This window comes from Ursus americanus, chromosome 19, assembly GCF_024610735.1.
Source record: "Ursus americanus isolate L20-20 chromosome 19, mUrsAme1.1.p, whole genome shotgun sequence".
NCBI classification, from domain to species: Eukaryota; Metazoa; Chordata; class Mammalia; order Carnivora; family Ursidae; genus Ursus; species Ursus americanus.
Genome location: NC_142145.1, coordinates 58639091 through 58651113, shown reverse-complemented (window position 1 = coordinate 58651113; position 12023 = coordinate 58639091). Strand labels below are relative to the sequence as shown.

Here is a 12023-nt window from a genome sequence, read left to right as displayed (position 1 = left end):
TGTCTTCCCAAGTGTATGAGAATTCCAGTTCCTCCACACCCTTGTCAACACTCGGTATGTGTATGAATTGTGCTTGGTTATTTTCTGCATATTATGACTTTCTGACCTCTCTTGGGAGCCTTCAGACCCGGGAAGAGACTGCCCTTCCCGGAGCTAGAGGATTCCTGAAGATAACGACAACCTTCCCACAAGCACGTTTTCATGTACACACCAAGCAGCGCACTGTCCATGCCCCAACTACGTCTTACCCAGCTCTCCCTCCCACACCCGTACGGTCGTGTCCCCTTCCTTGCTGGGGAGCACACATGCCAGGACCGCAGCAGTGCTGGAAACCGTGGAGAGTACCGAACCCCGCGGACACGACGCCCTTTCCTATACCTAAGCCCCTCTAACAAAGCTTAATGCCTACAGGAGGCACCGGAAGAGACACAGAAGTACCCAATAATAAAATAGCGTCATTATAGCAATATACGTTCACAAAAGCTCACGAACGTGGTCCCCCTCTCCCCAAATCCCTTATTACAACGCACTCACCCTTGTCTCTGTGACGTGCTATGAAACATCCACAGCAGGACAGGAAGTGGGAGGAACGAGGCCGGCGCGCCATGTGACACAGCCTCGGCAACCGACTATTCACGCTCCCACTGGAAGGAGGCGGAGCCACAGCTGCTCCCTGATGCAGGTGCGAGTGCGGAGCTGAAGATGCGGAGCTCGGTGCTTTCTCTGCCCTGAATGGGTTTCAGGCAACTAGAGACCACCTCTGTGGCCCCAGAGGCACCAGAGTAATTCGAACCAGCTGAGCCTAAAGTGTTGACTCCTTCTTGCCTTGTCTTTCCCGGGGGAATTCCAAGGCGGCTCTGGCACAACTGCTTCCTGGTTGGATTTACACTCTATTATTAAAGAAAGTCTTTTGTATTGATTTGTTTTTTCAAAAGACTTCCCTACTTCATTCATCTGCTCTGCCTCATCGTTCCTTTTTGATAGGCATCGAGCGTTCTCGCATCTGCAAGGATGAAAATACGGTAGCTATTTATGAGACCGCCATGAAACTGGAAAGGTTGAAAATCAGTTTTTGATACAGATTTCCATAGTTTTATTATTATATTCCTAATCTCTAACTGCTGAATGCTAGATGAATCTCTTACTTTGTTTTCTTGAAACAGAACATAATTTAAACTATTTTTTTTTTTTTGGTTTTTGGGTTTTGTTTTTTGTTTTTTTTTGTGCTGGTCTGTGATGTCTTTTAGCTTGAACGAAGTTTTGTTTAGAGAAAACATTTCTTCCTTTATCTGTATAGTCACACAGATTATAGTTTTAAGGGTGGGGGAGGGGCATAGGAAGAGGGAGACCGAGAATCTCAAGCGGACGCCACGCTGAGCACAGACCTGTCACAGAGCTTGATCTCACAAGATTCAGGTCATGACCTGAGCCCAGATTAAGAGTAGGACGCTTAACTGACCGAGCCACACAGATGCCCCTCTAAGTAGATCTTATTAGGAGTGTATCAAATCTATTAGTCTATAATTTATAGAGAAATCAACTTTTGGCTGTTTAATACTTTTATTGACTAGTGTTCCATAGATTTTAAATTTTAATTTCTGCTCTTTATGTTTTTCTACCATTTTCTTAGAATTAATTTGATATTATCTAACTCCTTTAGAATAATAATTTTTAGCCTTTCTTTTTTTGTATATATACATTTAATGTAATACCTTCTGTCTAAACAATTTTGCCTGCCTCTGCAGGCAATACTAGATTTTTAAAAAATTGTAATTCAGTTCAAAATATTGTCTGTGGATTATTTAGTAATATATAGCTTTATTTTCAAATATAAGGACATATTCTAGTCATCTTTTATGACTGAATTCCAGTTTAACTACATTGTGATCAAAGGACTTTCTGAATTATCTAGTTAACATTTGTTGAGATTTTCTTTTTACTCCAGCCTATATAAATTTTTTTACAATACACTTTGATAAATGTTCATGTGAATGTCAAGAGAATCTGTGCATTCACCTATTTTGTTCTGCAGCACTTCATATATATCAATTAGGTAAATATCTTAATAACTTCTACAGATCTTCTATGTGCTTATTGAATTTTTTTCCTGCTTGGACTTAGTTATGAGAAATGTGTGTTAAAATCTTCTTCATTGTGGATTTTTGCACTCCACCTTTTACTTTTCCCATTTTGTTCTGTATATATTTGGAACTTATACTGTTGGATGCACACAATTTTAGAATTATTAAATCTTCTTGGTAGATTGACCTTTTTCATTATGAAATGTTTTTCTTCTATTTATTTATTTTTTTGCTCTCTCTTTATTTCTAGTGATACTTCTTGCCTTAAAATATTCCCTATTTGACATTGGCATAACTACATAAGACTTCTTTTGGATACATGTTTTTCCATTCTTTAGTTTTTTTAGCACTTTTACTCTTTTCTTATTTATTTCTAGGAGTATTTTCCTTCTTCTTGAAGACTTCCTTTTAGTATCTATCTACTACTAGTGAATTCTCTTCACTATAATTTTGTGGACATGTCTTTATTTCACCTTTACTTTGAAGGATATTTTCAGTGGGCATACAATTATATATTTTAAATTATTTTGTTTAAAATGATAATTGCCATTTAAAAAAATTTCTATTAAGAATTCCACTGTCAGTCTTATTTTTAGTCTTTTGGGTTGCAGTTAAGAAATACACCCTTCCTATAACACTAACTTGACTACTAAGAGAAGGAAAAACTGAAAAGCGGGGAAAGTTCATAGGAAAAAAAAAACAACTATGAGGGGAAGAAACACCATAGAAAATAATTTATTAGACAATTAAGTGACACTTACTTTTGACCAAAGTTTGCAGACTGGCTGGAATTTGATTATTAGCGGTCAGATGAAAACAAGTAATGCTCCACTCTTTGTCAGAATACCTTCCAGAATGTCCTTTAGTAGAAACTGGATGTTACATGAAACTAATTGCCACAAATGAGGTTATAGTTTTAGTAAAATCCAGCATGGATGTAAATTTTGACTCATACTCCAAACCTAAAATGAAAGCAGAACTATGTTAATAACAGTCATATTTGATGAAAATAATTAATTCACTTATTCATTGATCAATATCATATACCAATGAGGTGACAAAAGTTAATTTTCTTTCATTATAATTCACTTGATATATTTTGTTAAAGATATTTATAATATCAGTCAATAAAAACAAATACTTTCAGGGAAGACACGATGCAGACATGGGTATTACATGAGAACATAAACCCTATGAGAGTGTGAACTTTGTGTGTCTTGTTCTCTGTGGTATCTCTTGCACTGAGATTAAGGTTTATTTCATAGTACTCAAAAATATGTGTTGAGGGTGCAGGAATGGGTTACACAGGTGATGGGGATTAAGACATGCACTTGGGATAAGCACCAGGTGTTGTATGTAAGTGTTGACTTACTAAATTGTACACCTGAAACTAATATTACACTGTATGTTAACTGGAATTTCAATAAAAATTTAAAAAATATATATGTGTTGAACAAATGGATCAGTTTTTCTCTAAAAGTTGACTTAAAAACATCTTAAGGGTGATGATAATAAGCAGTATAATCTAGTTGGAGAGGCATCTAACAGAAGTCTGTAAACATCAATCTCTTATTCACTCTAAACACATAGTCCAGATAGTATCTACAAATGAGGCAAATCTTGAATGTCCACTGAGATTGGCTCTGTCACTATTTTTAGGGGATACTGAAGTTACCACGTAGTGTGATCTGAGATGTCTTCAGGCCTAGTTTGCTCTAAAAATTATTAACACCTTTCAATGGTATAAACCACCTCTTGAAACTTTGAACTCTTCATCCTTTGCAGCACTTCTGGTGAGGCTACCAAGCTCTGTATATATTCAGTATGTTTTGATGGTAACAAGTTTGAAAAGAAAAATATGGAAAATAACTACATATATTTGGGTGAGAAAGATAACTCCAAGCTTAGACATATGAGACAGGCCTACGTTTCTCACCAACAGCATTTCATGATTGTCTACAGTTCCTGCCTGGCTTGAAGTTCCTTAATGTAAAATACTTATTTGGTTAGACAGTAGTGAGGCTCTTGCCTCCAGACTTATTTAGCAACTACCATAACTTTTACTCTCTTAGCATAATATTAGATTCTATGAGTGGTATAAAAAGTGCATAATGCAGTCTGTTTTTATGACGATCACAATTTTGTTTTCTGCAAGGAAAAAATAGAGATATCTGCATTTGCTTGAACATGTATTAGAAATTCTGAAACCTCATATTAGAAGTCTGAAACTTCATGGTGGGATTATATATTTGAGGTCTAAATCTTGACTTAACTTTCCTAAAGATATCCATGGTTGGCAAAGCTGGGAAGTTGTGTTATGTAAAACCTTCCTGGTCTACTACTTTTGGGTTAAATTGAGAGTGTTATCACCCATCCTTGGAAAGAGAAAAGTTTCCTTCCCCCCCCCAAAAAAAACTGGATTACTTTAACCTTTACAAATGTAAAATAATGCCACCTAAAGGAGCTTCACTGATACAAAACAGAGTTTAGCATGCAGAATCTACTTTCATGTGAAAAACAGAGCAAAGAAACTATAGTCTGCGTCCTTCACCACTACTTCTGTGGAATAATGGAAAGATCACAGGCTTTTGAATGAGATAAATCTGGATTTGAGTCATGTTTGTGAATTAGCACAGGTTTCTTAGTTTCTCACCTACAAAATGGCCTTAATAATGTCGCCACAGAGCATTCTTGTGACGATTAAATAAGAGAATGCATGTGAAAGCTCTCAGCAATTAGATTTTCAGTAAAAATGAAGTCTAGTCTTCTGTTGTTCTTATAGTTGTTTCCACAGAGTTTAACAGAAATTGTCTTTCATTTCATACAGTAGCTTTGTCTTTCTATTGGGTTAACATATAATTGAGGAAATGGCCAAGAGTTACGTGGAAAAAAAAATCACTAATCATCAGGGAAACGCAAATCAAAACCACAATGAGATATTACTTCACATCTGTTAGAATGGCTGTCATCAAAAAGAAAAGAGGTAACAAGTGTTGGTGAGGATGTGGAGGAAAGGGAAGCCCCCCATACACTGTTGGCAGGAATGTAAATCGGTTCAAACACTATGGGAAACAGTTTAGAGTTTCCTCAAAAAACTAGAAATAGAACTGCCATATGATCCAGCAATTCCACTTCTGGCATGCAGCCAAAGGAAATGAAATCTCTATCTTAAAGAGATATTTGCACTCCTGTGTTCATAGCATCCTTATTTACAATAACCAAGATATAGAAACAGCCTAAAGCAATGAGAGATGAATGGATAGAAAAATAGCAAATATACATATATATATGGAATATATAAATATATATATAGCAAAAATAGCAAATATACATATAATATGGAATATATATATATTCCATATAAATTGATCAATTGGAATATTATGCAAACATAAAAAGGAAAGAAATCTTGCCATGTATGACAACCTATATGGACTTTGAGGACATTATGCTAAGTAAAATAAATCAGACAGGGAAAAACAAATACTCATATGTGTAATCTGAAAAAGCCAAATTCAGAATCAGAGAATAGAATGATGGTTGCCACAGGATGGGAAATGGGAAGAGTTGGTCAAGGAGTACAGACTTCTAGTTATAAGATTAATAAATTCTGGGCATCTAATGATGATTACAGTTAGCAATACTGTGTTATACACTTCAAAGTTGCTAAGGGAGTAGATCTTAAGTGTTCTCACCACAAAAACAAAATGGTAATTATGTGAGATAATGGAGGTGTTAACTAACTTTATTATAGTAGTCATTCACAAAATATGTGTTCAAATAATCACCTTGTACATCTTAACCTTATACAATGTTATATGTCAATTATATCTCAATACAGTTGGAAAAAATATCCTTGAGGACAATAATAAGGTCTTAGTCTTCTCCTTAGTACCAGTTTTCAGTCAGTTATAACACTGTGGTCTGGAAATACTACTTACCAGTTTGAGAAATAGACTGGTTCTCTCATTGTTTCATTTATGTCTATCTGCCTATCTATCTATCATCTATCTATCCATCCATCCATCCCAGATCTTCTATACTTGATATGGATACAAGTGAACTTCAATATTTCTGTATTTATTGTTAAATTTGGTATTTTATTCCTTAAATACTTGAACAAAATTATAGTAAGTGCTATATAAATAGTAGCTGCCATTATTATAGCTCACTCAGTAAATACTTCATTTTACAATAATTCATTCAAAAAATTATAGGAGAAAAGATATAAATTTCTTCTGAAAACATGGTTAAAATCAAAATTCAAGTTCTAAGCTGATAAAATTCTTAGTAGTAACAATAAAGCTGACAATACTTACTCAACCAGAAAAGTAGTTGACTTATCCCAATCTTACTCAAAGATTTCTGTTAGGTGACTCTAAATATCTCTTCTCATATACAAAAATGTGTACCTCATTTAATTGAGATAAAGATGCTTTCAATTTCCGTTTATAAAATAATGGCCCTAAAGACTTTAAAACAAATAGTTAACACCAGTATGATTTATGGTGGGGATTTCAACAAAACTCCGTCACAGATAAAGGTCAAAGTGATAAATTTATGTTCCTAATGACAGAGAGTTCCAGAAACAGAGGTAAATCCAAGGTCTGTATACATAATCATGGAATGATAATGTACTAGAGAACACCTGCATTATAACTCTGGCAGAAACCCTGCATCCTAAATGGCTAAGCGGGGAGCAGAGAATGAAAAGATGTTGATCACAACATAGTTACCAACACTCCCTTCACTGCCCCCCCCACCAAAAAAAAAAAGGAGTAATCCAGATTTATCAGGCAGTCATGGACATTTTTTTAAAAGGAAGTTTGTTTTTTGTTTTTAATTTATTTATATTGCATTTCCTTTTAATTTCTGGAAGGATGAATGCACTTACAATAAGTTTTAGCAAACGTATATGATATTTGTAATGAAATGGAAATAAGTAATCTTGACAGAATTGAGAAGTTAAGATTTTAATAAATCAATAAATTTCTAAGTTAGAAATAATATGTCTTGTTTCTGTGATAACATAACCTCTACTTATTCTCATTTTCTTTTCTGTCTTCTTTGTGTAGACCACTCATTATACACATTGGCATTGTCCAGGTGTGTCTTCTTCCCTTGACTACTTGTTTTTCCCATTCTGTGGATTTAACACTTTAGCCATATATGTGTGTGTGTGTGTGTGTGTGTGTGTATATGTCTATACATACAGATATAGAATATATCAAAATCCAGCGTCTCTGTAAGGTATCATTCACAATGTTGGATATAATCTCATATTATTAGCTATACAAAGAAACATTAAAATGTAACTAATACTCAGAATAAAAGGCAATCAATGAACAACTCTGTAAATATACTAAAAACCACTAAACTATAGACTTTAAATGATAAATTCTATCATATGAATAATTTCTCAAACTATTTCAGCAATAACAAGCAATCACTGGGGTTTCTGAAATGATCCATATGTAATTAGCAGACAAGATTTTAAAAGCATTTATAATAACTAGGCTCAGTATGTAAATTAAAATACACACATAATGATTAAACACATAAATCTTAGCATATAAACTGAAATGTTCATTGAAGAACCAAATGGAAATTCTAGAAAAAAGTATAGATACATAGATCTTATGTATATGTATACTCCATGTACTTATATCTACATTTATAACTATCTATAGTTTTCAACAATAATCATTCTCTACTTGAGACTTCCATAATAGATACAAGGGTCCAATGGCCATCTTCACTTTGTCTCATATGCACCTTGAAGTCAACACATTTAAAACTGAGCTTAACATCTTGTCTAAAACTCCACCTTCTGTATACCTCCACAGAAACAACAGATTCCACCCATCCCATCCAATATGGAAACTGAGATCTACATTTGATCTCACATTTTTCTTCTCCACTCACATCTAAACAATCACCCAGTGCACACAGATTTTACTTTCTTAGTTTCCCTTTTCTTTCTTCTGCATCACTACTAGATCTATCATGGGTAATTGGGGGGGAAATCTCCTTTGTTCTCTTCTGCCTCTGGTCTTATTTCTTTAAATCCATTCTCTAAACAAAGCATAGCTACAAACTGAAATATAACTATACTACGGTTATGATCAGGTATTTTCAATGACTCTACATATTCTTTGAATTAACTCCAATCTTCCTATATTATGTGCAAAAGAGAAGATACTTCCACATCCCCTTCTTCAACTGGAAGAAAAAGATGGGAAAGGGAAATTTTAACTTTAAATCAACTAGGAATCTTGACTATTTTATGGGACTGGGCATTTTAATAATTGACTGAAGGAACGGACTGGAAAAATCATGAGGGAAACTCCGAGTTTCAGCTGGAGAAAAGAGAAATGATTAGCCTCATCAAATGAATATAAAGAATAATAAGAGGAGGATCAGGGTCATGTATACTTTCATTCCAAGGAGGATGGATTTGATACACTAGTTATATGTGCAATTTTTTATACTCGATACAAGCTCTGTACTTCATGTTCATTAAAAAAAAGAGAAAGAAAAGCTTTATCCTCAGTTTAGAATGCCTCCTTCTGCCTTACTTGAATAATTACTCTTCATTCTTTAAAACACAACTGGTGATTTTACTTAGCAATTCCTGATTATTTAAATCTTAGTTTGTATTCTGCATCCTTGTTCCCGTCATACCCCTTGATCTACACATGCCATCATCCTTACAGTATTGGATTTTGACCATGTGTTTTGGTTCTGACTATTCCATGAATTCTTTAACGTCAGAGAATATGGCCCATTCATCTTTGTGTTTTCAAAACTGCAAACTGGACCTGAAATATTAGGTTATCGATAAATAAATGAAATGATGTTGCAGAGAAGGAGAGACAAATGGAACTATCAACAACAATAGAGAAGTAGGTATGATTATTTTTGAGAGGGGATGAAAAACTCCATCTGGGGAAGTTCATACTGGAATGGCAAAAGATCTTTTTTAAAAATAGAGCTTCCTACAGACCTAATAAGCACTAGTTGAAGTTAAAGCAGCACAAAAAGCTAGTTAGCACAATATCATTGGGATGCTTTGGAATTGCACTCTATTTATTTATTTATTTATTTTTATTTATTTATGTGACAGAGAGACAGTCAGCGAGAGAGGGAACACAGCAGGGGGAGTGGGAGAGGAAGAAGCAGGCTCCCAGCAGAGGAGCCCGATGTGGGACTCGATCCCGGTACGCCGGGATCACGCCCTGAGCCGAAGGCAGACGCTTTAACGACTGCGCTACCCAGGCGCCCTGGAATTGCACTCTCTTTAGATACGGGAATCTGAACTGGAAATTCTGGGAGTTACAAAAAATAGAAGGTATGGTCCCTTCACTCCTTAACATCTCTGTAACCATGCACCACCTTTGGGGAATAATCATCTTCTGAGAAGATCCATCTGATGACTGAGATACAGAGAATACAAGTGATTCTCTCAATTGCTTAATAATGAAACTAAGACAAAACAAAAAACCTATCTTCTCTAAGGAAAATAACCCAATGCTTTGTGTGAGAGAAAATAGAACTAAGGAATGATTTAGCTATAGAAAACGCAAGTATGATGATTATTTCAGTTCCTCTCAGAAGAAAGGAATGTCTTATGATACCACATACAGAAAACCCAAAAGACTACCAAAAATCTATTCGACTAATAAAGGAATTCAGTAAGATCACAGGATATAAAAATCAATATACAAAAATCCATTACATTTCTATACACAATAAAGCAGCAGAAAGAGAGATTGAGAAAATAATCCCATTTACAATTGCACCAAAAATAACAAAATATCTAGGACTAGGGACCCCTGGGTGGCTCAGTCAGTTAAGCATCTGTCTTTGGCTCAGGTCATGATCCCGGGGTCCTGGGATGGAGGCCCACATTGGGCTTCTTGCTCAGTGAGGAGCCTGCTTCTCCCTCTACCTCTGCTCCTCCCCCTTGTTTGTGCTCTCTCTCTGGCAAATAAATAAGTAAATCTTTAAAAAGAAAAATCTAGGAATAAACTTAACCAAAGTGATGAAAGTCTATACTCTGAAAACTAGAAAACATTGATAAAAGATATCAAAGACAACACAAACAGAAAGATATTCCATGCTCATGAATTGGAAGGACAAATATTGTTTAAATGTCCATACTACCCAAAGAAATCTACACATTAAGTGCAAACCCTATCAACATACCAACAGCATTTTTTACAGAAGTAGAACAAACCAACCTAAAATTTGTATGGAACCACAAAAGACCCTGAATAGCCAAAGCAATCATGAAAAAGAAAAACAAAGAGGAAGTATCACAATCCCAGATTTCAAGTTATGGTACGAAATTGTAGTAGTCAAAACAGTATGGTATCAGCATAAAAATAAACACATAGATCAATGGAACAGAATAGAGAGCCCAGAAATAAACCTGTAATTATATGGTCAATTAATCTTTGACAAAGGAGGCAAGAATATGCAAAGGGTAAAAGAGAGTCTCTTCAACAAATGATGTTGGGAAATCTCTATGCAAAGGAATGAAACTGGACCACTTTTTTACTTGGTACGCAAAAATAAACTCAAAATGGGTTAAAGACCTAAATGTGAAACTTGAAACATAAAAATTCTAGAAGAAAGCACAAGCAGTGATTTCTCTAACACTGGCCATAGCAACATTTTCTAGATATTTCTCCTAAGGCAAGGGAAATAAAAGCAAAAATAAACTATTGGAACTACTTCAAAATGAAAAGCAAAGGAAATGACCAACAGAACTAAAAGACAACCTAATGACTGGGAGAAGCTATTTACAAATGACATAATCGACAAAGGGCTAGTATCCAAGATATATAAAGAACTGATATAACTCAACACCAAAAAAACAAATAATCCAATTAAAAATGGGCAGAAGACATGGGAGGTTACTCAAAAAATTAAAAATAGAACTACCATATGATGCAGGAATACAAAAACACCAATTCGGCTAGATATATGTACCCCTATGTTTATTGCAGCATTATTTACAATAGCCAAATATCGTAAAGTGTCCAACACTAGATGAATAGATAAAGAAGTGGGATATATATACAATGGAATATTACTCAGCCAAAGAATGAAGAAAAGAATGAAATCTTGCCATTTGCAACATGAATGGATCTAGAGAGTATAATGCTCAGTGCAATAAGTCAGACAGAGAAAGACAAATACCATATGATTTCACTCATATGTGGAATTTAAGAAACAAAACAAAGGAAAAAAGTAACTAACCAAAAACAGACTCTTAACTACAGGGAACAAACTGATGGTTATCAGAAGGGAGGTGGGTGGGGGGATGGGTGAAATAGGTGACAAGGATTAAGAGTACATTTATCACAATGAGCACTGAGTAATGTATGGAATTGTTGAATCACTATATTGTACACCTGAAACTAATATAACACTGTATGTTAACTATATTGAATTAAAATAGAATAAAATAAAAAGTCACTTTCATATTAAAAGAAAGGGGATTTCTTAACATGGGTTTTAACTACTTTTTTTTTTTTACTTTATTTTTATTTTTTTAAAAGATTTTATTTATTTGAGAGTGAGAGAGAGAGAAAGAGAGAACATGAGCAGCCGGAGTGGGAGAGGGTGAAACAGACTCCCTGATGAGCAGAGAGACTGATGCAGGGCTCAATCCTGGGACTCCGGGATCATGACCTGAGCTTAAAGCAGACGCTTAACCAACTGAGCCACCCAGGTGCCCCTTAACTATTTCTTTTGAAAAAACTCTACAAAAAAACCTATTACCTTTTCCCCTAATATAAAAAAGTGAAAAATTACCATATAAATAAAATTAGGTGCGTATGTTTCTATTTTCTTTTGAAAATATATCCCAGGCTAGAAAATGTTGCTTTAATAATGTTATGACTATCATCTATCTATCATTTTTGTGTATAT

General features: G+C 34.8%; 1 long non-coding RNA gene across 1 annotated transcript in view; it reads right to left on the bottom strand.

The window, feature by feature from the left end:
* Positions 1–340: 340 nt before the first annotated feature.
* LOC148108521 (uncharacterized) overlaps positions 341–12023 on the bottom strand; it is a 30935-nt gene continuing 19252 nt past the window's right edge. The window contains exons 2-3 of the long non-coding RNA XR_015727815.1: positions 2843–3043; positions 341–1003 (exon numbers count right to left, since the gene is read on the bottom strand). This is a non-coding gene — a long non-coding RNA (uncharacterized LOC148108521). The remainder of the gene's footprint in view (positions 1004–2842; positions 3044–12023) is intronic.